General features: G+C 47.6%; 1 protein-coding gene across 1 annotated transcript in view; it reads left to right on the top strand.

Moving 5' to 3' along the window:
- The window catches only part of LOC103307345 (olfactory receptor 52P1-like), a 122,751-nt gene that overhangs the window by 58,132 nt on the left and 45,301 nt on the right, over positions 1-19,318 (top strand). The gene's annotated exons all lie outside the window — the stretch shown is intronic.

The following is a 19,318-nucleotide window of genomic DNA, read 5'->3' as shown; positions in this document are numbered from 1 at the left end:
TTCTTGACTTTTTCCTCAGCCCTCAATCTTCTATTAATTCAGAGCCCTTCAGCAGTATCCCATAGGTCAAATCTGAAAGACCCCAAAACTGTCTGATCTCACTGAATCAACTAAGATCTAGTGCTGAAGCCACAACCATTAATACTGAATAGCTTTAAAAAAATCTCTTTATTTCACACCAGTAGGGGAATATCATTAAATCACAATCAAACTAGTTTTATTATCCTTTTTTAAATTTTGTTGAACATAACCAGTTTTCTAGATTATGGCCCTTCATATTAGTTCATGACCATTAAGTCTGCATCCATGGAGTTTTTTCCTGCTCATTTCAGGAGAGGTAGCTATTGCTTGCCGTGAACTAATTTTTTGTTCATATAACCTATCTGAATTCTGAAGCAGTTTGGACTTTTAAAGTGAGCTACTGGTGGTAATCATTCAAACTTCCCCTTTAAAGCTGGAAATTATATGTGAAGTAGTGTTTTCCCTTTCAAGTCTGGGGACTGGTCTACATCTGCATAGCTTCATCTCTTGAGGGTGTGAAAAACAAACACACACACACCCCAGAGTGATGTATTTAAGCTGATTTACCTGCATGTGTAGACAGCATTAGGTCAATGGAAGAGTTCTCCCATCAGCCTACCTACTGCCTCTCTGGGAGGGGGATTTCCTACACTGACAGCAGAACGCTTCTTGTCAGCATAGGGAGCATCTTCATTGAAGTGCTATAGTAGTGCAGCTGCAACGCTGCAGTGTTTCAAGTGTAGGCAAGCCCTCAGGTAGGGGAATTACCTATGCTGCCAGGAAACCCCTGCCTGTCAGCATAGGTAGTGTCTACACTGAAGAGCTACTGCGAGGCAGATGCACTGCTGTAGCATTTTAAGGATAGATGAGCTCTGTGTAGCTAGGTCTGTCACACTTTTCTAAGAGCAAGGAAATCTCTAACTGTACTAGTTAGAAAGCTCATACTTAAAACTAAAGAGGATGGGATCTGTAATCAGCAATCCACCCTCAAAAATACTTCGGACTGTAGCAAGGGAGAAAAGTCATAGTAAATGTTTAGTGCATGTAAAAACCCAGCTAGCTCTTTGATGCTTGCTTTGCAGTTTCCAAATAGAAGACAGTCCTATCTAGCTGACTTCTTCAAATAAGCGAGATTCAGGACCTAGCACTGAGCAGTTTTGTTTTTTTAGTTCTGGAATACATTTCTGCACCAAGAGGTGAAGTCTGTTGCAGCAGAACTGCAGAATGCATGGAGTCCTTGCTGTAGTGAAGTCTTAGATACTCTTGTGACAAGTGCTTTTTAAAAATGTGTATGAATGAATACACTTGTCTTAGTCACTGAAGGACTGCACTGCTGGCCATGCCCAAATGCAAAACCAGTAGCTCACAGATTCATATCAGCCAACACAGGGGGGGAAATGTAGCCTAGTCTAAAGTTGTATATATTGAAAGTAGGGTAGGTGCTGATTGTGCAGGGGCCCTTAGGGGGAGGAGCTGCCATGTTCTTCCTACACCCTGCAACCCAGAACAATGGAGAGGAGCTGGAAACACTGTCATCACCAAGTACTGCTTCAATTACTACTGGTCCCTCCACCTATCCAGACACCTCCCCTCCCAATAATACTAATGACCCTTTGGAGCACTCACCTCTGTCTCCAACTGCTTTTTTCTCTTTTTTCCCTTCTGATGCTGGATGAGTCTGAGCTGCGATGGGGGCAGCTGGGAGTCTCATTCCCAGCCTCTAGGCCAGGGGTGCAGCAGGAAGCCTCTTACACAGAAGGGTGTGGTGCTGGGGAGCAGGGCTGATAGCTCCTGACCCTTTAAGGAGGCAGTGGGAGAGTGGGGAAATGGAAAAAAGGATCTTTGCCCGCTCCACCTGCTGAGGAAGGAAGGAAGCCTCGGTGGGTTTTCCTTCTAAACCTGGAGGAGAAACTGATAGCTCACAGTATTGGCAGCACACACGCACCCCTATTTGCATACACAGAAAAACCTAGCATTGCTTTCCCATCCCCCATCGACAGGATCTTCCTCTTTTCAGGCCTGTCTGGAGGCAGCAGGATTCTTCATTCCTAGCAGGGGGCCTGATCTTCACCCCTCGGGCCGGGGCGCAGGAGGACCCAGAAGAAATCAGCTGCATGGGACTGAGCAGTGGCTAGGGCAAGTGCTGACGGTCTGGGCAAACAACTGATTGATTGGCCCTGGGGGTGGGGGCGAGACTAGCGCAGCACAGCCACTGAGTTGGGTGTTGTCGCACTAGGGATTTATACCATATCAACCTATAGATTTGGCAGGGCTGAGACTGACAAAACTGGATTACTTAACAGTGGACTTTTAAAGTAAAGAGTTATAATATCTGAGATTGCTTTGGGGTGGGCTCTGCAGCTAAGGCAGTTGCTCATTAAAGGCGTGGCCACTTGTACAGGTTGCACTGGGTATTGTAGCGTTCAGGCATGCTGTCCAAAACCGACCCCACTGCTAGCTACCACTGTACTTCACCATCCTCCTAGTTGTGGTGCTTTGAGGAGGACTATTGAAGGGAGGGGGTGCTACAGGAAGAGCAGCGCTAACTCCAGAGCAAGGTGTGAAGCGATCTCAACACTGAATATAGACAGTCATCAGGAGTGGAATTTTTTTAATTGAAGTCTGCCCTGCATTTGACAGTGTGGAAACACCACAAGTACTACTCCTGGGGGAGCTCATGTGCCATGCAGAATTTTTCCCTCAGAAAATACATCCTACCAGAAAGGTGCTGCAGTTACTGCTTTCGGCCAGCAGGGGCAGCTGTGGCACCAGAACACAGAGCAGCTGCAGCTAGAGAAGAGAAAGATGCTGCCTTCCTCACAGTGCTCTGCCTATGGGGCCGGCCAGGTTAGTGCATTGAGTTATGGGGGGATGGACAGCATGAGGCTGCTGGGTGGGTGGGTCACAGACTGGGGTGCAGAAGGGCTAGTGGGAGGGGACGGACTGGGTAGAGGCTGAATGGAGATGGGGGTGCAGGGCTCCATGAGGATGAGGGAGGGGGTGCAGGAACACAGGGATAGTGGGGTGGCTGAGTAGGGGCATAGGACCACATGGGGAGAGGGAGTTGGCTGAATGGGGGTGTGGGGTGACAGGAGGTGGCTAAGTAGGGGTGCAGGGCCAGACGGGGACAGGGAGATGTGGCTGAGGGGTGGTGCAGGGCTACATGGGGGGTGGCTGTGTGAGGTGTGTAGGGCCACATAGGGACAGGGGGAGGAGGTGGCTGAGTGGAGGTGCAAAGACACGTAGGGGAATGGGGGGAGGATGGGTGGCTGAGTGGGGGGTGCAGGGACACATTCGGGAGGGGCAGATGTACCTGACTGAATGAGAGAGGCTAAGGGTGAGCTAGGATTTACAGAGTGGAGGCTCCTTAACAATCCCTTCCTACCGCCCAAAAAGCCTAATACCATACTTCTCACACTCAACAACCCTCCATGTTCAGACCCAGGCTCCTTCCCAGCAATTATTTCCCTCTCCCTCAGCTCCTCCATTACCCCTAACTCCTCCAAGACTTTGCATTGTTTCTGAGTGGTGCGGGAAATGCGTTTTTGTATTGTTGTCTAAATGAATTATTACTCAGAGTTCTGTATTAATATGCCTATTAAGGAATCTATTTGTCAAAAAACATTTCCTGAATTTTTTTATTGTCTGTAACAGACATACTTGTTGACAGGTATTTTGAAATAAATTGCCAAAATAATTGAAACTGGCATGCTTATATTGTGTTATTTTGACAAATAAAATACATAGAATTGCAAAATTTTAAAACATTGTGCACAGAATTTTTAATGTTTTGGTGCAGAATTCCCCCCGGAGTAAAATAAGGTACAGTAATTACAGAGCAGCATAATTTCCCCCTCTAAATTGAAGCATGTTATTCCAAGATAAAACTGTAGTGGGAATCTAGAATTGAGCTAAAGTTATCCTAACAAAACTTTGGAAGCTACATCACCTTAATGACACTACCACTAATTACTGAGTGATATAAATTCTTACATAATGCTCCTTGCAAAAGCAGCAGCCATCGGGCGTGGATTTAAAAGGCCTGGAGCCCCCGCAGCTGCGGGGAGCCCCAAGCCTTGCCGGGCTGGGGCCGGGATTAAAGGGCCCGGAGCTCCCGCCATTGCAGGGAGCCCCGAGCCCTTTAAATCCTGGCCCCAGCCCAGCCGCCGGAGCTGTGGGCGGGATTTAAAGGGCTCTGTGCTCCCCCCCACGCCGGGAGCCCAGAGCCCTTTAAATCCCCGCCATGGAAGCCAGTGCAGTCCGGCACAGTATACTGGCTCTTGGCGGTACGCCGTACCAGACCGTACCGGCTTACTTTCACCTCTGCCCATTATTTATTTTTGGACAGGAGCAGGCGCTCTCCAGCCTGTCATCATCTGGGGAACACATCAGTTTTTTACTTCCTTAGCTGCACTCACTCCTTCTCACTCCTTCATGGCAGAGCAGTCCAGCGAGCAGCAGAGAAAACCTAAACAGTTCTCTATTTGTAAAGCAACTCTTTTCAGGCACTGAGAGACTGAACTACGCCTTAGCTGCCCACAGCCCGTCAACCATCACGCTACTAGGACAGAGCTTTGAGCCAAGAGGAGAATGAACGCCAAGAGGCACCAAAGGCAGCTCTCTCTAAATTTTAATTCCTGTTCCTCAACTGAAGAGGAGCAGCTTTCAGAATGCAACCGGGGGGGGTGGGGGAGAGGGAAATTCTGCTGCCCAGCTTCGCTCCTCATTCCTCACTAACAGGTAACACCTCTCACCTGTGGAATTGGGGGCAGCCCACTGTTGCTGCTGGAGCCTCGAGCTCAGCTCACCAACAATAATTCTTCCAACAAGGGAACACGTTGGCAGTTCAGTTTCTTCTGATCACTTTGTTTTATATAATTTAACTTTGATTTGTTTTCATGCAGCAGAGACTTCAGTTCAGCTTCCGGAGCCACTCTCACCCCTTAGCGCAGCAGCAATGAAGGCCTCCAAGCATTGAGGCACGTACAAGAAGTGGCACAGGCAGCTTCCCAGTAGCCTCAGCGAGTGAGCTATGCCCTGCTGCCCCAAGCTGCCAATCTTCATTCTGGCACGCCAGGGCCTCAGACCCCACCCAAAGCCACAACTCCACTGCGGTAGGCTGGACCAAAAACATGGGGATTCCTGCAGAAAGGAGACCCCCTCACAGGGCTAAGTCTTGCAAACTCCAGCGGCTCCAGGACCCAAAAATGCAAAAGCAAACATCCCCTTCATTAAGGCAATTCATGTTGTTAATGAGCAAGTGGTGTAAAAATCACAGGTTAAACCTGCTCCTTCACCTTTCTCCCTGGAGGGAGGGTTTGCTGGGTCTTTTCTCCTAAACTGAAGCTCTCACCATGCTCTGTATCAGGTTCCCTGCCTTCCCCCCACCCCACATTGCAGCATCTCTGGGCAAGTGTCAAGGAGCACTGTAATGGGAGCTGTGCTTTTCTGGCTTTCAGCCCACAGCCCCTCATTCTGCTCAGATTGAAATACAGATGAAACTGTAATTAGTACCATTTAAATCTGCTTTTTCCTCCAAAACTTGGGGTCAAGATAGACAAGATGACTGTATTCCAAGCCGCAAAGACTAGCTATTTAAAATTGTTTACCTCCACACTTCAGCAGAATGCTGCCGTACATGATAAATGAGGTAAATAAAGGTGCTTTTTAAGTCCAAATAACTCCACCAGAAACTTAATCATTCTGAGTAACTTAGTGCCAGGGAAAGGAGTTCAGAGCCGGAATGAAGGAGTCTCTCTAGATGCACAGACTCTCACACTCAGAGGGTGGCTCCACAGTAGTATACAAAGCGTGTCAGGAAGAGGACTCCCCATGCCTCATGCAGCTGCACCATTTTGGGATGACAGGGAGGTAAGTGAGAAATCCTTTCCTGTATTCAAAATTGATCCAGATCTACTGAGTTAAGCCCTGAGTGACCCTAGTTCTTTCCTAAAGTGCTCAGAGGGCTGCTAGCCAGCTGGGGGGTGGGGGGGCAGTCAGGTATCATTTCAGGCTCCCCCTCTATTAGGCCATTCCCACGATTAGGATATTTGACCATAAGCAGAGTTTGTACTCCTCTAAGGCCTGGTCTACACTAGGAGGTTATGTCGAATGTAGCAGCGTTAAATCGAATTAACCCTGCACCTGTCCACACAACGAAGTTATTTAGTTCGACATAGAGGTCTCTTTAATTCGATTTCTGTACTCCTCCCCGACGAGGGGAGTAGCGCTAAATTCGACATGGCCATGTGGAATTAGGGTAGGTGTGGATGGAATTCGACACTAATAGCTCCGGGAGCTATCCCACAGTGCACTACTCTGTTGACGCTCTGGACAGCAGTCCGAGCTCGGATGCTCTGACCAGACACACAGGAAAAGCCCCGGGAAAATTTGAATTCCTTTTCCTGTCTGGCCACTTTGAATCTCATTTCCTGTTTGGACATCGTGGCGAGCTCAGCAGCACTGGCAGCGATGCAGAGTTCTCCAGCAGAGGTGACCATGCAATCTCAGAATAGAAAGAGGGCCCCAGCATGGACTGATTGGGAAGTCTTGGATCTGATCACTGTGTGGGGCGATGAGTCCGTGCTTTCGGAGCTGCGATTGAAAAGACAGAATGCAAAGATCTACGAGAAGATCTCCAAAGCCATGACGGAGAGAGGATGCAGCCAGGATGCAACGCAGTGCCGCGTGAAAATCAAGGAGCTGAGACAAGGCTACCAGAAGACCAAAAAGAGTCAAACGGACGCTCCGGATCCCAGCCCCAGACATGCCGTTTCTACAAGGCACTGCATTCCATTCTAGGTGCGGCCGCCACCAGTACCCCACCACTGACCGTGGACTCTGAGGATGGGATATTGTCGACGGCCGCTTCCTCGGAGATGTTAGCGGACGGGGAAGATGAGGAAGGAGATGAGGAGGACGAGGCAGTCGACAGCGCTTACAATGCTGATTTCCCCGACAGCCAGGATCTCTTCATCACCCTCACGGAGATCCCCTACCAACCCTCCCCAGGCATTAACCCGGACCCTGAATCAGGGGAAGGCTCAGTCGGTAAGTGTTTTAAACATGTAAACATTTATTTTGAACAGAACAGGAATATTAACAATGGGTTTTTAATGATTAGTTTGCCCTAGGCGCTTAACGTTTTAGTCCTTGGCAGTGAAACTACTGCAAAAGAATCTAACAATGTCCGGTTTATTATGATTAATTTGCCCTAGTTGCTCTACTTTTTAGTCCTTGCCAGTGCAGCAACTGGAAAATAAGGTCTATATGTCCGGGGATAGAGGTGAAATCCTCATGGGACATCTCCACGAAGCTCTCCTGGAGGTAATTGGAAAGCCTTTGCATGAGGTTCCTGGGGAGGGCGGCCTTATTGCGTCCTCCGTGGTAGGAAACTTTTCCGCGCCAGGCTATCATCAAGTACTCTGGGATCATTGCCTCGCAGAGCATGGCAGCATACAGCCCTGGTTTTTGCTGGCTTTCACGCAGCATGCGGTCTTTCTCTGTGTCAGAAATCCTCATCAGAGTGATGTCGCTCATGGTGACCTGCTTTGAATTAGGGGAATGTTAGTATTGGGACTGCTTGCCTGTTCCTTTACATAACTGTAACCGACGGTTTACAGCCACGCGGTGGAGGCGGGAGAGGGGCAGCATACAGGGATCTTTCCCAGGGACAGCCGCGAGGGGGTGGGACAGGGGCAGAGTTCATGCTTGCCGGATTGCCGACAGCAGGAACTGGCCAACGCTAGGAGCATTGCTTTGAACGTGAAAGGAGGGCACTGCTATACATTAAGTTTTAAGCAGCCAAAAGTCTACGGCTTACCATGTCAGCCTGCTACCCGAATTCCGCTGTCCTGCCCCGCTTGTCTGATCTCCACTGCAAGACCCCAGGCACTGAATGCGAAGGCCGAAAATTCGACCTTGTCCTGAGTGCACATGTGATAGGTGCTGTGCATGGTCTTCTTCACAGAGGAAGACTATGTTCATTGTTCACAAAAATGTATCTTTGTGAGGAATTCACTCCCTTTTTCCCATCCCACAACTGCGAATGTCTCCCGACCTATCCCAGCATTCCCCTCCCAGAGGCTGGCGCAGATTAGGCGGAGAAAGAAAAGGACACGGGACGACATGTTCTCAGAACTTATGGGCTGCTCCCGAGCCGAGGCAGCCCAGCAGACCCAGTGGAGGGAGAACATGTCGCAATACCAGCGAGCACACAGCGAACGGGAGGAGAGGTGGCGGCAGGAAAACCAGCAGGCGACTCAAACGCTGCTTGCACTAAGGAGGGAGCAAACGGACACGCTCCGGCACCTTGTGGATGTTCTGCAGGACCAGAGGCAGGAGGACAGAGCCCCGCTGCAGTCTCTGTCTAACCGCCCTCCCCCGCCACAAAGTCCCATATCCCCCTCACCCAGAGTCCCAAGAAGGAGGGGCGGCAGGGGCCGTGAAAACTGTCACTCCACCCCTGCAGACTGCTCAAGTACCAGAAGGCTCTCATTCCCAAAAATTTGATAAGTCCTTTCCTTCCCGCCTCACCCAAGCCCCCGTCCCAGTTTCATCCCCTAACTGTGTAGTTGCTAATAAAAGATAAGTTTCTGTTAATTACTGTTTCCATCATGTTCTTTTAGAGGAGAGTGTGTTTGAAGGGGGGGAAGGGCGTTGGTAATTGGAGAGGAGTCACCTTTACAAGGGTACAGACACGGGGGCAGGTTCAGCAGAAGGTCACACATACATTGCAGTCACTAGGCACCCTGGTCAGTCTGGGAGGTGGTTTTCATGTTCTGTGGAGGGGGGGGGGGCGGTTAGAGATCTTATGCAGCGGTCCTTATCCTGGATCACAGAGCCACGCAGCAGGGGATCTGTAACCGTCCTCCCCCGCCACAAAGTCACATAGCCCCCACACACAGAGTCCCGAAAAGGAGGGGTGGCAGGCTCCGTTGAAACAACCAGTCCACCACTGCGGACCGCTCTAGGAGTAGGAGCCTGTCATTCCTCGAGTTTAGAAGCGTTCTTTCCATCACTACGCCTGCTCCCCACCACAGTCTGCGTCCCAGTTTCAACACTTTACCGCGAAATCCGTAATAAAGAAAACGGTGTTAATTAACAAAGTTCCGTGTATTTTATTTTTAAACATGTGTTGGAAGGGGGTGAACGGGGTATGTAACTGCAGAGGATAGTGAACATTAAGTGGGTAAAGAAACAGGGGCAGGTTCAGCTTCTCTTTAAACAAATTGAATAGTCACAGGTTACCCTGCTCACTGAGGAACCTAGCTTTCAAAGCCTCCCGGATGCACAGCACGTCCCGCTAGGCTCTTCTAATCACACGGCTGTCTGGCTGGGCATAATCAGCAGCCAGGCTATTTGCCTCAACCTCCCACCCTGCCATAAACCTCCCCCTTGCTCTCACAGAGATTGTGGAGCACACAGCAAGCTGCAATAACAATGGGGATATTGGTTTCGCTGAGATCAGAGCGAGTCAGTAAGCTTCTCTATCTCCCCTTGAGACGTCCAAAAGCACACTCCACCACCATTCTGCACTTGCTCAGCCGGTAGTTGAAGAGTTCTTTTTCAGTGTCCAGGGCGCCTGTATAGGGCTTCATGAGCCAGGGCATTAGCAGGTAGGCAGGGTCCCCGAGGAGCACTATAGGCATCTCCACATCCCCAACAGTTACTTTGTGGTCCGGGAAGTAAATACCTTCGTGCAGAGTTCCTGAAAACACGAGCGTCATGAACCTTGCCCGGCCATCCGACGTTGATGTTTGTAAAACATCCTCTATGGTCCACCAGTGCTCACAGCACCATTGAAAAGTAGCCCTTTCTGTTAATGTACTGGCTGGCCTGGTGGTCCGGTCCCAGGACAGGGATGTGAGTTCCATCTATAGCCCCACCGCAGTTTGGGAATCCCATTGCGGCGAAGCCATCTATGATCACCTGCACGTTTCCCAGGGTCACTACCTTTGACAGCAGCAGCTCAACGATTGCGTTGGCTACTTGCATCACAACAACCCCCACAGTAGATTTGCCGACGCCAAAGTGATTCGCGACTGACCGGTAGCTGTCTGGCGTTGCAAGCTTCTAGAGGGCTATGGCCAGATGCATCATGGAGGTGAATGCCTGGCTGCGAAGATGGTGTCGCCAGGAGGGCTTTGGCTTCCTAGACCACGGGATGCTATTTGAGGAAGGACTGCTAGGCAGAGATGGCGTTCACCTTTCGAGGAGAGGAAAGACCCTATTCGGCCACAGACTGGCTAACCTAGTGAGGAGGGCTTTAAACTAGGTTTGACGGGGACAGGTGAGCAAAGCCCACAGGTAAGTGGGGAATAGGGAGACCGGGGAGATGGGTCGGAAACAAGAGGGAGTGTGGGCTATATTGGCAGAGAGAAAGGAGAGTCAGGACAAAACTGGGAGGAAAGATCAAACCAGTATCTTAGATGCCTATATACAAATGCGAGAAGTATGGGGAATAAGCAGGAAGAACTGGAAGTGCTAATAAATAAATACAACTATGACATTGTTGGCATCACTGAAACTTGGTGGGATAATACACATGATTGGAATGTTGGTGTGGATGGGTACAGCTTGCTCAGGAAGGATAGACAGGGAAAAAAGGGAGGAGGTGTTGCCTTATATATTAAAAATGTACACACTTGGACTGAGGTAGAGATGGACATAGGAGACGGAAGTGTTGAGAGTCTCTGGGTTAGGCTTAAAGGGGCAAAAAACAAGGGAGATGTCATGCTAGGAGTCTATTACAGGCCACCTAACCAGGGGGAAGAGGTGGATGAGGCTTTTTTCAAGCAACTAACAAAATCATCCAAAGCCCAAGATTTGGTGGTGATGGGGGACTTCAACTATCCGGATATATGTTGGGAAAATAACACAGCGGGGCACAGACTATCCAACAAATTCTTGGACTGCATTGGAGACAACTTTTTATTTCAGAAGGTTGAAAAAGCTACTAGGGGGGAAGCTGTTCTAGACTTGATTTTAACAAATAGGGAGGAACTCGTTGAGAATGTGAAAGTAGAAGGCAGCCTGGGTGAAAGTGATCATGAAATCATAGAGTTTGCAATTCTAACGAAGGGTAGAAGGGAGAACAGCAAAATAGAGACAATGGATTTCAGGAAGGCAGATTTTGGGAAGCTCAGAGAGCTGATAGGTAAGGTCCCATGGGAATCAAGACTGAGGGGAAAAACAACTGAGGAGAGTTGGCAGTTTTTCAAAGGGACACTATTAAGGGCCCAAAAGCAAGCTATTCCGCTGGTTAGGAAAGATAGAAAATGTGGCAAAAGACCACCTTGGCTTAACCATGAGATCTTGCACGATCTGAAAAATAAAAAGGAGTCATATAAAAAATGGAAACTAGGACAGATTACAAAGGAGGAATATAGGCAAACAACACAGGAATGCAGGGGCAAGATTAGAAAGGCAAAGGCCCAAAATGAGCTCAAACTAGCTACAGGATTAAAAGGAAACAAGAAGACTTTTTATCAATACATTAGAAGCAAGAGGAAGACCAAAGACAGGGTAGGCCCACTGCTTAGTGAAGAGGGAGAAACAGTAACAGGAAACTTGGAAATGGCAGAGATGCTTAATGACTTCTTTGTTTCGGTCTTCACCGAGAAGTCTGAAGCAATGCCTAACATAGTGAATGCTAATGGGAAGGGGGTAGGTTTAGCGGATAAAATAAAAAAAGAACAAGTTAAAAATCACTTAGAAAAGTTAGATGCCTGCAAGTCACCCGGGCCTGATGAAATGCATCCTAGAATACTCAAGGAGCTAACAGAGGAGGTATCTGAGCCTCTAGCTATTATCTTTGGAAAGTCATGGGAGACGGGAGAGATTCCAGAAGACTGGAAAAGGGCAAATATAGTGCCCATCTATAAAAAGGGAAATAAAAACAACCCAGGTAACTACAGACCAGTTAGTTTAACTTCTGTGCCAGGGAAGATAATGGAGCAAGTAATTAAGGAAATCATCTGCAAACACTTGGAAGGTGGTAAGGTGATAGGGAACAGCCAGCATGGATTTGTGAAGAAGAAATCATGTCAAACCAATCTGATAGCTTTCTTTGATAGAATAACGAGCCTTGTGGATAAGGGTGAAGCAGTGGATGTGGTATACCTAGACTTTAGTAAGGCATTTGATACGGTCTCGCATGATATTCTTATCGATAAACTAGGCAAATACAAATTAGATGGGGCTACTATAAGGTGGGTGCATAACTGGCTGGATAACCGTACTCAGAGAGTTGTTATTAATGGTTCCCAATCCTGCTGGAAAGGCGTAACGAGTGGGGTTCCGCAGGGGTCTGTTTTGGGACCGGCTCTGTTCAATATCTTCATCAACGACTTAGATATTGGCATAGAAAGTACGCTTATTAAGTTTGCGGATGATACCAAACTGGGAGGGATTGCAACTACTTTGGAGGACAGGGTCATAATTCAAAATGATCTGGACAAATTGGAGAAATGGTCTGAGTTAAACAGGATGAAGTTTAACAAAGACAAATGCAAAGTGCTCCACTTAGGAAGGAAAAATCAATTTCACACATACAGAATGGGAAAAGACTGTCTAGGAAGGAGTACGGCAGAAAGGGATCTAGGGGTTATAGTGGACCACAAGCTAAATATGAGTCAACAGTGTGATGCTGTTGCAAAAAAAGCAAGCATGATTCTGGGATGCATTAACAGGTGTGTTGTGAGCAAGACACAAGAAGTCATTCTTCCGCTCTACTCTGCTCTGGTTAGGCCTCAGCTGGAGTATTGTGTCCAGTTCTGGGCGCCGCATTTTAAAAAAGATGTGGAGAAATTGGAAAGGGTCCAAAGAAGAGCAACAAGAATGATTAAAGGTCTTGAGAACATGACCTATGAAGGAAGGCTGAAAGAACTGGGTTTGTTTAGTTTGGAGAAGAGAAGACTGAGAGGGGACATGATAGCAGTTTACAGGTATCTAAAAGGGTGTCATGAGGAGGAGGGAGAGAACTTGTTCACCTTAGCCTCTAAGGATAGAACCAGAAACAATGGGTTTAAACTGCAGCAAGGGAGGTCTAGGTTGGACATTAGGAAAAAGTTCCTAACTGTCAGGGTGGTTAAACACTGGAATAAATTGCCTAGGGAGGTTGTGGAATCGCCGTCTCTGGAGATATTTAAGAGTAGGTTAGATAAATGTCTATCAGGGATGGTCTAGACAGTATTTGGTCCTGCCATGCGGGCAGGGGACTGGACTCGATGACCTCTCGAGGTCCCTTCCAGTCCTATAATCTATGATTCTATGATTCACTCCTTCTGGACAGTCAGGGCTGCTCGCATCCGGGTGTGCTTGCGCTTCAGGGCAGGGGACAGCAACTCACAAAGTTCCAGGAAAGTTCCCTTACGCATCCTAAAGTTTTGCAGCCACTGTGATTCATCCCAGACCTGCAGCACTATGCGGTCCCACCAGTCCGTGTTTGTTTCCTGGGCCCAGAATTGCCGTTCCACAGCATCAACATGACCCATTGCCACCATGATGTTCACAGCGTGGGGTCCCATGCTTTGTGAGAGGTCTGTGCCCCTCTCAGACTTAATGTCCTCACCGCGCTGCCGTAGTCTCCTCGCCCGATTTCTCAGCATCTGACTCTGAAAAAGGTACATGATAAGGTGCAAGGTGTTGACAACGGCCATAACTGCAGCGATGGTCGCAGCGGGCTCCATGCTCGCAGTGCTGTGGCGTCCGCGCTGTCACTCACCAGAAAAGTGCGCGAAGTGATTGTCCGCCGGCGCTTTCAGGGAGGGAGGGCGGGAGTGACGGTTGAATGACAACAGTTATCCAAAACCACCCTCGACACATTTTTTGCCCCAGCAGGCATTGGGGGCGCGACCCAGAATTCCAATGGGCAGCGGGGACTGCGGGAACTGTGGGATAGCTACCCACAGTGCACCGCTTCCAATGTCGACGCTTGCCCCATTAGTGTGGACTCAAAGTCGAATTACTGTCCTTAGTGTGGATACACACGTTCGACTTTGTAATATCGGTTCCACAAATTCGATTTAAGTAAAATCGAACTACTCTCGTAGTGTAGACATACCCTTAGTAACCTTCCATTGTTCCTACCTCACCCCTGATTTCAGAGGAGTAAAACTAGACTAGATTGAGCTGCTTTTTAGCATAAGCTTTGTGAGAGTTAAGTATCATCGTTATTCTTAAGTATTTCCATTGTCCTGGGCTGGTGTGTACAAGACCAGTCAGCAATGGCGGATCCACATACATACAGGTATTCATTATACAGCAAGATTTTCATAATACAATTTCACGATCAGAATTCACACATTGTACAGACGTAACTCCAATTTTTCTTTAAAGGGAGACATATATAATTGTTTTTAGGTTTAATGTAACTTCAAGTCATTGTCAATGCTTATCTGTTCCTGGAGTGTTTCTACAGCTTTGGAAGAGCTCCTGTGGTAGCCTGAGTTGAAAGGCAGTGGCTAATTTCTGGAACTTGAAAGCAACAACACAAGACTACTTCCAAATTCCACAGGTCAGATGCATTACCCATTTTTATGAATGAGTACAGAAGCTGCTAGCAGAATGAGAAATTTCTTACCTGATCATTTTCTCTCTCATTGTCAAATTTAACAATCTGTAGAAAAATAGTTGCCAAGGTTGAAATGCAACCTGAAAAGGATAAGGCAGCAGAAAGCCAGTGGGGAAATACCTGGCATCCAAATGCAAAACTGGAGACTGTCCTTCTCCTACAGTCATCCGTTGAGAACATTATCAGGAAGTAATAGGAAAATACCACCCAAGGCAAAAGCCTCAGCCACCAGGCCACAAAGTTCTACAAAATTTAGGAAAGAACAGTTGTTATTTTACAGTAACTGTAGTTCTTTAATATGTGCTGTCCACATAGATTTCATTCCTGGTGCACATGACCCTCATGAATGCAAGACTGGATTAATTTGGCCAGGAGTGTCCATTGGGGCTGCATCTGTGGCCTGGATGTCCGTGTTCCCCCCACTGGTGCCCCAACCCTTCAGTTCCTTTTCCAATACTGAATCCGAAGTTTGTAGAATTCTGTAGTAGCAAGGAACGAGGATGGGTCATGGAATTCACGTGGATAAGACATCTCTAAGAACCAAAGTTGATGCAATACAAGGAGCCATTTTCTCCTTTGACTGTCTGTTCACAGAGATCCCACTTATGGTGACCTTCCAACAGTTACTGCCTTGCTTGGAGTTGGTGACTAAGAGGCCTATTTAAACAAGGATTGTTGAACAACACTACTAAAATTAGCATCCGATCTAGAAGACTCAACTAAGGAATGGTGTTGGGTAAAAGTGTGGACTGAGCTCCACATAGCCACCCTACAGATTTCAGAAGCCAGGATAGTACTAAAACTTGACCATAGAGGTTGCCTGCACTGTAGTGGAGTACGCTCTAATAAGCACAGAAGGATTTAATCTGGCTAACTCACTTAGCCTTATGGGAATCTAGTTGAGGCTATCCTGCTTAGCACCAGAATGTTCTGAAATTCAGTTGAACAGCTTCTTGTGGTGACAGTTAAACAGCCAGCACCCAGGCTGTTAGGTGTAATGATATGAGGTTGGGGTCTGGGTGCAGAATCTGACTTTAGTTCTGCAAGACTGTTGTGTGTGGCAGGTAACTGGAAAGAGGACTGTGTTGACAGGTTCACCAGATCAGAGTTCCAAAACTGCCTGGTCCATCCTGGGGCTACCCTGATCATCAATTCTGTGTCTTGCCTCAGTTTCCTCAGAACACACTGTATCATGGGGATGGAGGGAAGGCATACATTGGACCCAGTGGACCCCAAGACCTTCTGCAGGACTGAGTTGTTGAGACACCACTGGTGGGTGTCTGAGAATTGTCTGCTGAGGATCTGCTAGTCAGAGTTCCAAACACCTGAAGGATGGAGGGCCAATGGCATGTTGTGATGATGAATACACCAAGTCCAGAGCCAAATGGCTTCCCTATCTAACACAATGCATAGCTGAGTTGTTGCCTGTCAACACCTGGACTGTGGTTTCCTAGAGTAAAGACAGGAATGCTTTAGAGACAGAGTGGATGGCTCTGAGTTCCAGGGTATTTATGTTCAGATGAACTTCCTGATTGAACCAAGGGCCCTCTGTTTGTAGGAGATCCAAATGAGCCATCCCTGCCTGGAGGGATCTGTCACCAGAATCTTGGTAGGTATTGGTGCAGAGAATGGCACTCCCTTGCAGACCTGAAGAGGGTCTTTTCAACAGTTGAATGAGGAGAGGACTTCTTGTGGGACCATAAGCTGGATGTCTATGTGACATTTGCTGGAGAAAATACACTGATTTCAACCACCTTTGCATGGAGAGTAGGTGAAGCCTGACAAATTGCATCATGTATGTGCATGCGGTCATGGTGTCTGAGAAGTCTGAGGCACACTCTAACTGATGTCTTTGTGTGAGTTTGAAGTTGGTTGATGAGGTCTACTATAGTTTGGAACTTTTCTCATCATCTTTGAACCTACCACAGCTCCTATTAACTCTATACTTGCAATCAGAATGAGTGTAGATTTTTCTCTGTGTTGAAGCTCAGTGTGGTAAAAAGCCGTAGAATTACTTCAACAGAGTTGGTCTCCTGTTGGACTGATCTTCCCCATGTCAATCAGTCAAAGTAGGGGTAGACCTTGATACCCTATCTCCTTACGTGAGCTACCACATCTGCCAAACACTTGAACTCCCATGGTGCAATCTAGAATAGGACACCATCCGCCTTTCCAATTTAGGATGAGAAAATAATGGGAGTAAAATCATTTGTACCTTAACGGAGGATACCACCTCCACTCCTTTTAAGATGTAGAATACAGTTTAGCATTTGCTTCAACAGTACCTCCTTAGATTTCCTGAAGAGGGATGGGGAAGAAAGGTAGCGATAGGAAGGGTGTAGAACTGCAGTCAATATCCTGTTCTGATAATTTCTAGGACTCACTGGTGTGTGGTGATCCCAGTCCAGGCTTCCTTGGAAAAAAAGGAAGGTTACACCAAAGGAAGAGTGATGGTACAAATCCTCCATAGGCTCTGCCAGACTCTTAACTGTGGTGTCAAAACCTGCTGGTGAGATGAATATTAAGAATAGCTCTGAGCTCCAACAACTTTAATGCTCTGGTTCTTCCCCCTGGCTTTCTAAGCTCCTTGTGCTATCCTGTGCCCAGGTGAGCTCCCCTTCCTGTCATGTTAGCATTGGTTGAGAGTGTGTGGGGGTCTGGAAGGCATGTGTGAAGATCCTTGCAAATATTTTGTGGAATTGTCCATCATCTTAGAGTCAGCATCTGGTTTGGAACCAGTACCTGATCTTGCAGGCATTCCAGTGAAAGGTTCCATACTTTCAGGTGCCTCCAGACCTCTCCTCTGATATAGGACCTTTGCTCATGAGGTGATTTCTATATACAAAACCAAGAGGCCCAGTAGCTGTAGATATTTAATTAGGGTTGGCCTTGCACACTTTAAAAACATGGATATCAAGTTCTGAATCTTGTGGAATCTATCCAATCATGGGTAGACCTTTTGCTACAGCAGTGCTCCCAAATGAACTCTCTTTATGGAGGAAGACTAGGATCTCTTCTTGGTGTTTATCACAAATTGGTGTGCTTGAAGCAGATCCAGCATCCAGACTGTGGCACAATGTGCCGCTGCTTGGGTCAAAGCTCTGATCAAAATGCCATCCAGGAGGGGATATAGTGAGTGCTCTGAATCCTGAGTTTGGCTATTACCATCAACAACATCTTGGTAAAGACCCTGGGGGCTAACAAATGGCCAGAGGGTAGCATTTGGTACTGGTAGCAAGCTGTGATGTATGTGAATCTCAGTAGTCTGTGGTTACATGGCCATATAGGAATGTGCATCTGCTAGAATCACAGAAGCAAGGAAGTCCCCTTGAGACAGGGAAATCTGAAACTAGAGACTCCATCCAAAATCTTGTCATCTTCATCCATTTGTTGAGCCACTTGAGATCCTGGATGGCTCAAACAATATACCACTACCACCACCACCTACTTCTGGACAATGAAGAAAGTGGAGTATTGTCCTAGGAAACTTGCTTCTGAAGGAACCCTTCCTATTGTTCCTATGTCCTGGAGATGTGAGATTTCATTAACAGCAGCTCACATTGAATAGAGGTAATTTGAGATGGGGGAGTGGATGAAGACAGGATGGGATGAAGTCCTTAGTTCGAGGTAGTATCTGTAACTCTCTGCTTCTCTCACCCACTTGTCTGTGGTCAATCAAGACCATTCTTCTGAGATGTGGGAAATTGTCTCCTAGATTCAGATCTGGATGGAGGCATATTTGTTCCTTGTCATGGTAAGTCTCTTAGAGATGGTGGAACGATTTCTGGACTTCCCATGTCATCTTCTGTTTCAGAGTTTTCCTGATACACCTGTTGTCTTTCCTCTGGTACTTTGCGAGGAGGATGGATAAAAGGAGCATTTTTGTCTGTTGCTAGATTTGTAGTCCCTGCTTAGACTCAGGCTAGGTCTATACTACCCGCCTGAATCGGCGGGTAGAAATCGACCTCTTGGGGATCGATTTATTTTGGGACGCGACAATCGATCCCCGAATCGGCGCTCTAACTCCACCAGCGGAGGTGGTAGTAAGCGCCGCCGACAAAAAGCCGCCGAAGTCGATTTTGCCGCCGTCCTCACAACGGGGTAAGTCGGCTGCGATACGTTGAATTCAGCTACGCTATTCACGTAGCTGAATTTGCGTATCTTAAATCGACTCCCCCCTGTAGTGTAGATGTACCCTGAGGGGCTATTTTGGTTTGGCAGCACTTTCTGCCACAATGTTGTCTAGTTTTTCCCCAGCGAGGCGTGAGCTTGTGAATTTAGATGAGCAAGAATTTCTTTGGAGTGAGTGTTGAGCTTCTAGGGATGAAACCAGTTGTGGCGTCTGACTGCTAAGCTGGATGTCGTGGCCCTCATTGAAAATCCCATTGCATCCACTGAAGCATCTGCCACAAAGGCTGTTGCAAGGGAAATTTTCTAAGTGTAGGCCAGAAGTCAGGATGATCTGTCCTTTATGGCTTTAAGGTCATTCAGCCAGGACGTTGCGGCTCTTGAAAGCAGGAATGCTCTAAAGGGTGGCTGATGAAGCCTCTAAATCCCTTCTGAGGATGGCTTCTACCTTTCTAAGTTAGAGCTTTGGGAAATAAATCCCTTCAGATGGTATTACCATACCTTTTCCTAGAGAGACTGCTGCAGCATTGACCGTTGGTATCTCTTAGCGATTCTCAAACTGTGGGTCGGGACCCTAAGTGGGTCGCAATCCTG

Source organism: Chrysemys picta, chromosome 1 (genome assembly GCF_011386835.1).
Source record: "Chrysemys picta bellii isolate R12L10 chromosome 1, ASM1138683v2, whole genome shotgun sequence".
Taxonomy (NCBI): Eukaryota; Metazoa; Chordata; order Testudines; family Emydidae; genus Chrysemys; species Chrysemys picta.
Note: the sequence above shows the minus strand (reverse complement) of the source record. Positions and strands in the feature narration are given on the sequence as shown.